The sequence below is a fragment of the Notolabrus celidotus genome, chromosome 22 (assembly GCF_009762535.1).
Source record: "Notolabrus celidotus isolate fNotCel1 chromosome 22, fNotCel1.pri, whole genome shotgun sequence".
Lineage (NCBI taxonomy): Eukaryota > Metazoa > Chordata > Actinopteri > Labriformes > Labridae > Notolabrus > Notolabrus celidotus.
The window spans coordinates 10028791-10040244 of NC_048293.1; positions in this window are offsets into that span (position 1 = coordinate 10028791).

The following is an 11454-nucleotide window of genomic DNA, read 5'->3' on the forward strand; positions in this document are numbered from 1 at the left end:
TTAAGCTGTTTAAAAGCTTCTTACAACCTGGTGACTGTTGTTTTTCTGTGAAATACCAGCAAAATGTGTGAAATGTCAAAGTGGGAATTTAAAATGAGATGTTATTAGACCTATTGGAGATTGCACTTTGACACCATACCACTGATTTAGGATTTAACAGAGCCTTTTAATATGAGATTCTTAAATCAAACTCTGTATTCTGCTAAATGTTAGCAAACTTGTCAGAAGGTCATAGAGAATAAATGACATTAGTTATTGCAGTAAATTCAGGGTATTGCTTGATTTAACCTCTTCCTCCCTAGCCCTGTTTCTTAGGTTCATGCTCCAAAAATACATGCCCAAATTTTATATGGATGCAACAGTAAAGTATGTTTGGATAAACTTGTTATCATAATAAGTCAGCTTGATAAGCAGAGTCTTTGTAAATCCTGAGTGTGAACATGTTATTGCAATTCATCTGATAATTGTTGGGACATTTCACACAAATCAAAACATTTATTGGAAATCCTCCAAATAGTGACTGAGATATTTCCATTTTTAACAATGTGATGAACTGACGGACTGACGGACTGAAATCATTCATTACTTCTATCAGTGTACTGTTACTTTTACTACATTCAAATAATTGGTAAAGATCATGCAGTGAGTGGTTAAGGACCTGATTAAAAAAAATGAGAGGACTTGGATTTGACTTGACATGACTCATCAGTATTTCAGACTAACTTTGTGACTTTTAGAGCAAAAACTTTGCCCCATCTGCAAAATGTGCCTCCTCAGTAGGACCTCTTAAGTTTGCCAAACTACAGTCACACCACACGGGGTGAATAGGTCCAGCCAAGTTCCTGCTCTGTGATAAGTAGTGGTGAAGCAGGAAACATGCAAGTATCCGTCATACTGACTTTTCCACATGGCTCTTCAATCTCCCTAAGTCCCAGATCTTTTTATCAACGTCTCCTTATGTTGCTGGAAGCAGAAGGAGGGGGGAAATCACTTTTTGGCTTCCTTTCATGGAGGGGGACGGGGGTTTTAGTGCTGTTTGAAAAAGATGAAGTTAGTTTGGGCTGAAACTATGTCCGGCTATTCGATTTAGATTAATCTGCGTGATAATTGTGTCAACACCACATTAAAAAAAAGGGCTATTCTGATGATATATTATATATATTATATAATGCCACATATAGACTTTTCTGAAATTTACAGGAGGTGCCTTCATTTATGATAATAACCCTGCTTTGGCACCCCCAATTTAAAGTTTGTTTCAGGAAATGGTTTTGCTAAAACAGTTACTACAACAACAAGCCACTGATTATATGTTGGCTTCATTTTTTTAATAAAATGTCATGAGTTAGAAACAATACATTTAATGTTAACATTCAAAACAGTGATCTGATGTTGATTTTCTATAGGTTTTTAGATAGTTGACTTTTCAACCACAAAGCAATTTGACTCAAGTGAGTACAGGAGCACTTTTTCTCAGTCGGTTATGCAATTGTTATTTTTTCACATTGTTGTTTGTGTGGTTTTCTGAGCTGAATGGCCCTTAACTTTGGAAATACCAAGGGAAATACCAGAAGTGGAGTGCTTCGAGCTTCATGATGTTTAAAACAGTTCACAAACTCAATCTTCATCTTTTTTCCACATCAGATGAAGTGAAGCTGAGAGCGTGATCGACCAAATAGTCAACATCTCATAACCCTCTTCGTTTGACAGCAAAATTTTCACTTGTCAAACATCGTTCACTCGTCATTTATATTGACCGTTGCAGCAATATGTTTAGTGCTCACAGTTGACAGTCCCTGTTTAGCTCCAAACCAACTGGAAGTGGGCAAATTGTTCCAGAAATAGAAAGATTTCCCAGAATGTGTAAGAACATAACAGCTTTTTGTGCATTTTTCTGCGCGCTTGATTCGAGTGTCATCTCCCATATTGTATCGTAGCAACGACAAACTGAATGAGGCCGAGACTGAGTGGATGACAAGGGTCTGGGGGACACGAGCCTTACATCTGCTGCTCCCACACGCCCACCCTCCCCCAGTGTCACCCACGCATCCACTCACGTCATCAAGACACAAAACTAACACTTATGACTCACAACAGGAAAGGCTCCACATGAGCGCCTTTAGCTCCATTGAATTCACTCTGTTGTTTCTATTTTTGTGCCTTTGTAGTGTCTCAGCCTTATTAGTGGGTTTGCCCTCTAAGCATGATTGCTTTGTGATGCAAAGTAAATTGCGTCCATAAGTGCATCTGTTGACATCACTAAAGTATGGTGTTGCGCTGCCTCTCACTTTAACACTGTGGTGAGGCTGTTGCTACCTTTTTCAGTGTTGTGTTACAGTTCAATATATTCTCTCGCAAGGAGATTAAAATATTGTTAGCTAAAGCAAAAAAAGGCCAGTAAGATGTCTACTTGCAGGAAGAAGGATTACACAGGATGTAACTTTTTTTCCTGCTGTAGATAATAAACTGACATTTACACACTCTAGAGTGTACACACAACATAGAGTTTACAACGACCCGGTACAAAAATGATGTAGTTCTGGTATCAAGGCCATCAATCTTTATCACTTAATCTATCAATCTTTATTTGTACAGTGCCAAATCACATCAACATTATTTCAAGACGTTTTTACAAACATAGCAGATCTAGACCATACTCTATGTTAAATTATTAACAAAGACACAAAATCAAGACAGGATAAGATCCAGTGCCATCTTATGGACAGGACTCAGTCTTATCTCATTTTAATCCACCATGAGCATTGCACCTCGCAGTATTTAGCTAGTTACAGCGACAAGGAAAAACTTCACTATCATCTCTCTCTCTCTCTCTCTCTCTCTCTCTCTCTCTCTCTCTCTCTCTCTCTCTCTCTCTCTCTCTCTCTCTCTCTCTCTCTCTCTCTCTTATTCTCCTCTATCCCTCCTTCCAACTCCAACTCGGTCGAGGCAGATGACTGTCTAACATGAGTCTGGTTCTGCTTGAGGTTTCTGCCTGTTAAAAGGAAGTCTTTCCTTGCCACTGTAACGACGTAAGTACTTTGAGGTACAATGCTCATGGTGGATTAAGATGAGATAAGATTGAGTCCTGTCAGTAAGAGGTAACTGGATCTTATCCTGTCTTAATGTTGGGTCTTTGTTAATAATTTAACATAGAGTATGGTCTAAACCATCTGTTTGGAAAAGCATTTTGAGATAACGTTTGTTGTGATTTGGCACTATAAAAGTAAAGATAAATTGATTGATTGAAGTCATCATCATGGCCTTCTTTTAGCTGGCCTTATCCTCATTTGTGACAACTCACATTCATCCTTAGTAACAGAACACCTCTAGAGAGTGTTCAAATGTTCAGTAATGGTCTTCTGTAGCCTTTATCTCAGAAAGTTTGGTATGACTGGCAAAAATTATGATCCAAGTTCACGTCTCTTCCTGACTCAAGTTCACAGAAATTCACCAATGGATTGCCAGACAGAAAAGACATTTATTTCTCATACTCACTCACTTTCTTTGCCCTCATCTTAGAGTGCTGTTTTGATAAGAAATTGATAAGCGTCTGTTTGTAAGTCCCAGATGGTACCCAAGTATTCTGGCCTATGAGACGGTCATTCATAAATGTTGCGTGTTCTATAGGGAAAAAAACTGACAGCACCCAAGTTCTATATATTCAATATATCATGTGTTTTTTATAACATAATGGATTTTGAAACCCTGGTCTCTCACTCAAAGAAAGAGATTTCTGATTATTTTTAGCTCTATATTCTATTAGAAATTTTAGAAGTCAATTGTTTTCTTAAACCATCACAGGACCTTCCTTCCAAAATATGCAGATGCAGCTCAATAACTTTCTACAACAGTTCAATCAAATATTTCTTTATATCTTAAGTCGTCATCATTTGCACATTTCACCTCAAAGACTTGTGAACGTGATATGCTATTGCATTCAGCTGGCAGTGCTCATAGATGCAGTAACAAGTATCCACAAGCATGTGATAAGTATCTTCAGAACATATTTAATACATATGGATTACAGACAGACACGGAAACAGGGAGACTGCTAACTAGCTCCCTTGTTACTAGGGGAATTGGCATAGCAACCAACAAAGCCATGTTTTCTGGGGATTAACATCACAGTTGAAACTCTTCTTTAAATCAGATTGCTTGGCTGAACTGACCCATGGTATAAATAAAATATCTCACTTCAGGCCAACTGTGTGAAGAAAAGACTGGTGATTCTACAGTTAGTGCATGTGCGCGGGCTCCAACAACAAAGAAAGAATTCTGCTCTAAATACAACAGTCAGACGATGGCTTTCTTTCAGTTGTCTAGTTTACTCTTAGCAATAGTCATTAAATCAGAAAATAAACCAACATTGTTCAATATTTGAGTCTAATTGGATTATTGTATGTATATTCACATCCATTTAAGTGTTAACAAAAATGGAAGGCAAACATTGCCTTTCAATCAATCAATCTTTATTTGTGCAGCACCAACAAATGTTACCTCAAGACGCAGGTCTAGACTGTACTCTATGTTAAATAAGACCCAACATCAAGACAGGATAAGATCCTGTCCCCTCTTACTGACAGGACTTAATCTTATCTCATCTTAATCCACCATGAGCATAGCGCCTCACATTAGTGATGTGTCATGATCAAAAGCATCGGCTCTGAGAGCTCTATATTCTATAAACTATATAGCATCTGAGAGCCGATGCTTTATAGTGAATCAGAAGAGCCGGCTCGCATCAAGAGAGAGCCGGCTCCCATTTTTTTCTTTTCGCTGCTTAGCTATCACAGTGTTCAGTCCCAGCTCTGCTCACAGCAGAACTTTGTTTTGATTGGTCAGCATGGCAGTCATGCGGCCAATTACATGTGAGGATATAGGATACAGGTGATGGAGGGGAGGCTGTGTATCCTGGCTTCATCTGTTCCTTCAGAGAGAGTCTTCTTGAAGACCGGGCAAATACTCACTGAGAGGAGAAATCGGATCAGCCCATCCGAGGCATCTGATTTTCCTCAATGCCAACCTGAGGACATAAATAATGTTTGCTCCAGTTTGGTTCTGTTTGCATGAGTTTGGTTCTGGTTCTGTTTTCTCGAGTTTGGTTCTGGTTCTGGTTCTGTTTGCTTGAGTTTGGTTCTGGTTCGGTTCGGTTCTGGTTTGGTACTGGTAGGGTTCTGGTTCTGTTCTAGTTCGGTTCTGGTTGGGTTCTAGTACGGTCCGGTTCTGGTTCAGTTCTGGTATGTTTCTGGTATGGTTCTGGTTCGGTTCTGGTTCAGTTCTTGTACGGTTCTGGTTCGGTTCCGGTTCGGGTCTGGTTCGGTTCTGGTTGGGTTTGCTTGAGTTTGGTTCTGGTTTTCTTTGCTTGAGTTCGGTTCTGATACGGTTCGGTTCTGGTACGGTTCGGTTCTGGTACGGTTCGGTTCTGGTACGGTTCGGTTCTGGTTCGGTTCTGGTACGGTTCGGTTCTGGTCAGGTTCTGTTCTGGTTCGGTTCTGGTACGGTCCGGTTCTGGTATGGTTCGGTTCTGGTTCAGTTCTGTTCTGGTTCTGTTCTGGTTCTGTTCTGGTTCTGTTCTGGTACGGTTCGGTTCTGGTTCTGTTCTGGTTCTGTTCTGGTTCAGTTCTGGTACGGTTCTGGTTCGGTTCCGGTTCGGGTCTGGTTCGGTTCTGGTACGGTTCTGTTCTGGTTCTGTTAAGGTACAGTTCGGTTCTGGTTCGGTTCTGGTTCAGTTCTGGTACGGTTCTGGTTCGGTTCCGGTTGGGGTCTGGTTCGTTTCTGGTTGGGTTTGCTTGAGTTTGGTTCTGGTTCTGTTTATTTAAGTTTAGTTCTGGTTCTAACCCTAATAATACCCCTAACCCCAACCCTAACCCTAATCCTAACCCTAATCCTAAACCTAACCCTAATCCTAACCCTAACCCTAACCCTAATCCTAACCCTAATCATAACCCTAACCCTAACCCTAATCCCCACCCTAACCCTAAACCTAATCCTAACCCTAACCCTAACCCTAATCCTAACCCTAATCATAACCCTAACCCTAACCCTAACCCTAATCCTAACCCTAACCCTAACCCCAACCCTAACCCTAATCCTAACCCTAACCCTAACCCTAATCCTAACCCTAATCATAACCCTAACCCTAACCCTAATCCCCACCCTAACCCTAAACCTAATCCTAACCCTAACCCTAATCCTAACCCTAATCATAACCCTAACCCTAACGCTAACCCTAATCCTAACCCTAACCCTAACCCCAACCCTAATCCTAACCCTAACCCTAACCCTAACCCCAACCCTAATCCTAACCCTAACCCTAACCCTAACCCCAACCCTAACCCTAACCCCAACCCTAATCCTAACCCTAACCCTAACCCTAACCCCAACCCTAATCCTAACCCTAACCCTAACCCTAACCCTAACCCCAACCCTAATCCTAACCCTAACCCTAATCCTAACCCTAATCATAACCCTAACCCTAACGCTAACCCTAATCCTAACCCTAACCCTAACCCCAACCCTAATCCTAACCCTAACCCTAACCCCAACCCTGATCCTAACCCTAACCCTAACCCCAACCCTAATCCTAACCCTAACCCTAATCCTAAACCTAACCCTAACCCTAACCCCAACCCTAACCCTAACCCTAATCCTAACCCTAACCCTAATCCTAACCCCAACCCTAATCCTAACCCTAACCCTAATCCTAAACCTAACCCTAACCCTAACCCCAACCCTAACCCCAACCCTAATCCTAACCCTAACCCTAATCCTAACCCTAAACCTAATCCTAACCCTAACCCTAACCCTAATCCTAAACCTAACCCTAACCCTAACCCTAACCCTAATCCTAACCCTAACCCTAATCCTAACCCTAATCACAACCCTATACCTAACCCTAATCCTAACCCTAACTCTAATCACAACCCTAACCCTAATCACAACCCTAACCCTAACCCTAATCACAACCCTAACCCTAATCCTAACTCTAACCCTAATCCTAACCCTAACCCTAATCATAACACTAACCCTAATCCTAATCCTAACCCTAACCCTAACCCTAATCCTAACCCTAATCCTAATCCTAACCCTAATCCTAACTCTAACCCTAATCCTAACCCTAACCCTAATCATAACGCTAACCCTAATCCTAACCCTAATCATAACCCTAACACTAACCCTAATCCTAACCCTAACCCTAATCCTAATCCTAACCCTAACCCTAACCCTAATCCTAACCCTAATCCTAATCCTAACCCTAATCCTAACCATAACCTTAACCTTAATCACAACCCTAACACTAATCACTACCCTAATCCTAACCCGAACCCTAACCCTAGCCCTAATCATAACCCTAACACTAACCCTAATCCTAACCCTAACCCTAATCATAATCCTAACCCTAACCCTAATCCTAACCCTAATCATAACCCTAACCCTAATCATAACCTTAACCCTAATCACAACCCTAACCCTAATCACAAAGCTAACCCTAATCACAACCCTAATCCTAACCCTAATCCTAACCCTAATCCTAACCCTAACCCTAATCATAACCTTAACCCTAATCACAACCCTAACCCTAATCACAATCCTAACCCTCATCATAACCCTAACCCTAATCACAATCCTAACCCTCATCATAACCCTAACCCTAATCCTAACCCTAATCCTAACCCTAATCCTAACCCTAATCCTAACCCTAACCTTAATCACAACCCTTACCTTAACCTTAACCCTAATCCTAACCCTAACCCTAATCACAACCCTTACCCTAGGGTTAGGGTCAGAATGGTTTTTTACAGAATAAATGCACCAAATTGGTCAATTATAAGGCTTCTCATAAAAACTCTATGTAAAAGGGTTTTCAACAGAAACCATTATTTTTCGCAAAGTTAAGGTAAACTATGTGGCTACAAAAGATCCTGAATTAAGAGCCGTTCGGGTGTCGAAAGAGCCGGATCTTTTTTGGGAGCCTTGTTAAAAGAGTCGGCTCTCTGAAAAGAGACGAACTTCCCATCATTACCTCACAGTATTTAGCTTGTTACAGCTGCAAGGAAAAACGTTCTTTTAACTGAGAGAAACCTTGAGCAGAACCAGACTCATGTTATACAGCCATCTGCTTCAACTGAGTTGGGGTTGGAAAGAGGGATTTGAATTTGTGTATTTCTCATGTCAACATATCCCATTAAAACATGGAACTAATTCACTTCTTTCTACACCACAGTGAACAGGGGTTCCATCCTTAATAGCCAAAGTACACCATTGGTTGTGTATCAATCCCAGGCTTTAATGGTCAGGTCAAATAAGAAGGGCAGTAAAGAAATGAAATCCAGATTAAAACGGGAGAGGAGTATGCAGGAGTTCTCCATCCCATCAAAATCTTAATCTATATCAAATGTTTCCTATCTTTTTTTTTAGGTTTTTACTCTGAGTTTGAACCACTAGGGTAAGACATAAGTGCAAGATTTAGAAAGTATGGAGAGACATTATGACAGTGTAGCTTTTGAGGTAAATGTAGAATAACATCAGCCTTATCCTTTAAAGGGACGCCATTTATTTTGATGCTATATGAACTTGTAGAACGGGACCGGCATAAAAGATAAATAACATTAATACTCTTATTGATTATATTATTTCGTGCCAAACAGTTTATTTGCAAAAACAGATCAAACTCACTTTTTAAAAATGTTTCAAATTTTTTTTTTTTTTATTACTAGCTTTAGGTATTATCAATCAGCTGAAGTTGGGTGGCTTTTAAAGTAAAAATGACATTACTAATTAGAGGTATCTTAAAAATGTAACTTTATAAAAAGTGTATATTAAAAAGAAATATGTTTATTGGAAATTTTCCTGTGTTGATTAATAGATTGATTAATAGACTGAATTTAAGGTTATTTTGCAGGCAAATTCTGGTCACGAACAACTTATAACCTTTCCACTACACACATATTTAGAAAATAGGTGACATATTCAGCATAGTGAAACAAGGCAGAGCCTTTGTTACTGTGACACACTACTTTGAACCTGCCTCTCACTTCCTCTTGCAGCGATGTGATATGAGGATCAGCTGGTGTTCTGAGCTGTTTTTAGCCTTCGCTGTCTCATTTGCTGTGACTGCTACATACAGAGACTTAGAAATGGCCAGCTGGAGACCAGTTACATGGATATGGGGGGTCAGCAGTGCATCACCGGGTCAAATACATTGTTGAAAGAAAGGCTCTCCATCTGAGCAGCAGCACTCTTGCTTCAGAGTCAAGTTAAAATAGGTGCTAAACCACCCAGAAGAAACAGACTAAAAATAAGCTGGCAGTTTGTAAAGATTCAAGAAATCACTCAACATTTTGGGATAGATATAGTGCTCCCACCTGCCACAAGGTAAGGCTGTACTTCCAATTAACAGCTACTGTCACAATATTATAATGCTCTACTACCCAGATGTAAAGAAGAACAGATGACAGATGCCATCTTGTAGACTGGAGCAATGAGTAACCAGCACAGGCATGTGGAAGTTCGCTATTGACAGTGATAGGAATATGACAAATTGACATAGAGAAGATTACATGGTGTTCTAAGAACTAAACTGGAATACTGAGAACTAAAATCAGTGTTTCATGTGACTTTATACTCTTTAATTTTAATTTTTTTCGATAATTTGTTATATTCGGTTTTGCCAATCTCATAATTGTCAATTCAGAAAGTTAAGTTTCTTAAAGTGAAATTCGTCCCTCTTTGCGTCACACACATACACCCACATATACACACACACACACACCCCACACAGATATTCTCCTGTCATTACTTTGTCGTGAACCTGCAGGGACTACTCCTGGGATGGCTCATAATAAGATGGGCTAATTAGCCTTGGTTCTAAGGGAATCAATTTTCCCATTACTGTAACACATGCTGGGATATATCCGTAGGTGTGTGTGCGTGTGTATAATGTCAGGCTTGGTCATTGGTAATTGCTAACATTTTCAGCTCTTTGAGCTGAGGACAAGGAGAATAAATTGATGGTTCACACTTTTAGATGACAGACATTAAAAGGACACTTCAACCATTCAATAAATTGTATTCTCTTAATGTGATCACATTAAAAATGATATTATCATGCTCCAAACATTTTCCAGTGTTTTTTTGTTTTTGTTTTTGGCTGAAATTATTCAAATGTCAGACCACTACACAATTATTTTTAATGCTTTATGATCCATAAAAACATAGAGCTGTTGCAGTGTTAAATTAGAAAGCAGGCTCCACTGAAATAAGAATTAGAACCTTTTTCAGAAATTTGTGTTGTTTGAAATTTGTTATATTCAATTTAGAAGAAACGCCCAAAGATTTTAGTGGATGGATCAACCATATGTTATCAACATTTGCCCTTTTTTTCTTCACTGAAAATGATAACACTGATGACATGTTTCATCACTGACTGCTTCTTGGCACCATGCAAACACCATGTGTGCATGAGCAGGAAACAACACTCCAAGAATAGCCCTCTGACATGTTGAGTCTCCAGGCGTATCCGAGAACCCACCAGAAATAGGCAAAATGTTGAGGTTGGCACTTAAATGTGTGACAGAGCTAGAGGGGAGACTTTATAACCTCATGCTGCTCCAGACACAATGAGGAGAAATGGCGGCGATGAATCAGACCTTCTGATTGTTTACAAGAAAAAGTAGTCTTCTCTAATCCACAATCAATTAACCATTCAAAATATATGACTTCATTTCACTGAAGTAATTAGGATTTAAGCATCACCCATACCCTCTGGCACTATCATCAGTGAAAGAGTTATGCTCCTTATTGTCTGTTTGTTCTGGTATAATGTTAGAAATATTATAGCTAGGTGTGTTAGTTTTGACTCTGAGAAACTGCACTGACGTTAAGCTCACCTTATACAGCTGCTTGCCTGTATTTTCTTTCTTTTTTCTTTTTTAATTTTTTAATTTTATTGAACCAAATGCTACTTTTTATTAAATTTTTTTTGCTTCAGCCCTTTGTAGTGTGACCAGAAATAATATAAACCAACAAATTAGTCTTACTTAAATACCTGCTGAAATATGCTAGCTCCATTTAATTACGTCTAACAAGCTACATTTCAGCCAGCTTGAGATCTTTCTAATCTTCCACGGACAGAAATAAGCTGTGGAAACATGTTTTTTTAAAAGTGACACCACATGAACATGTGAAATCATTATATATGCAGTGATGAAGGTACTCAGCTGTATAACAACCATTTACAACTCTGCAACCTGAAAACAGTGTGGAACATGAACTTCCTAGTATTTTTCACACAAAGACATACACATCTTGAAACACACACACTCATAGCAGAGTCTAACACACTTGTGTGCCATATTAATCACACAAGTGTGACCTTGACTAACTAATGGCTTACTGCAGGAGACAATGTGGTTTGATCTTGTTCTTTTTTCAAATTACATTCATGTAATATTG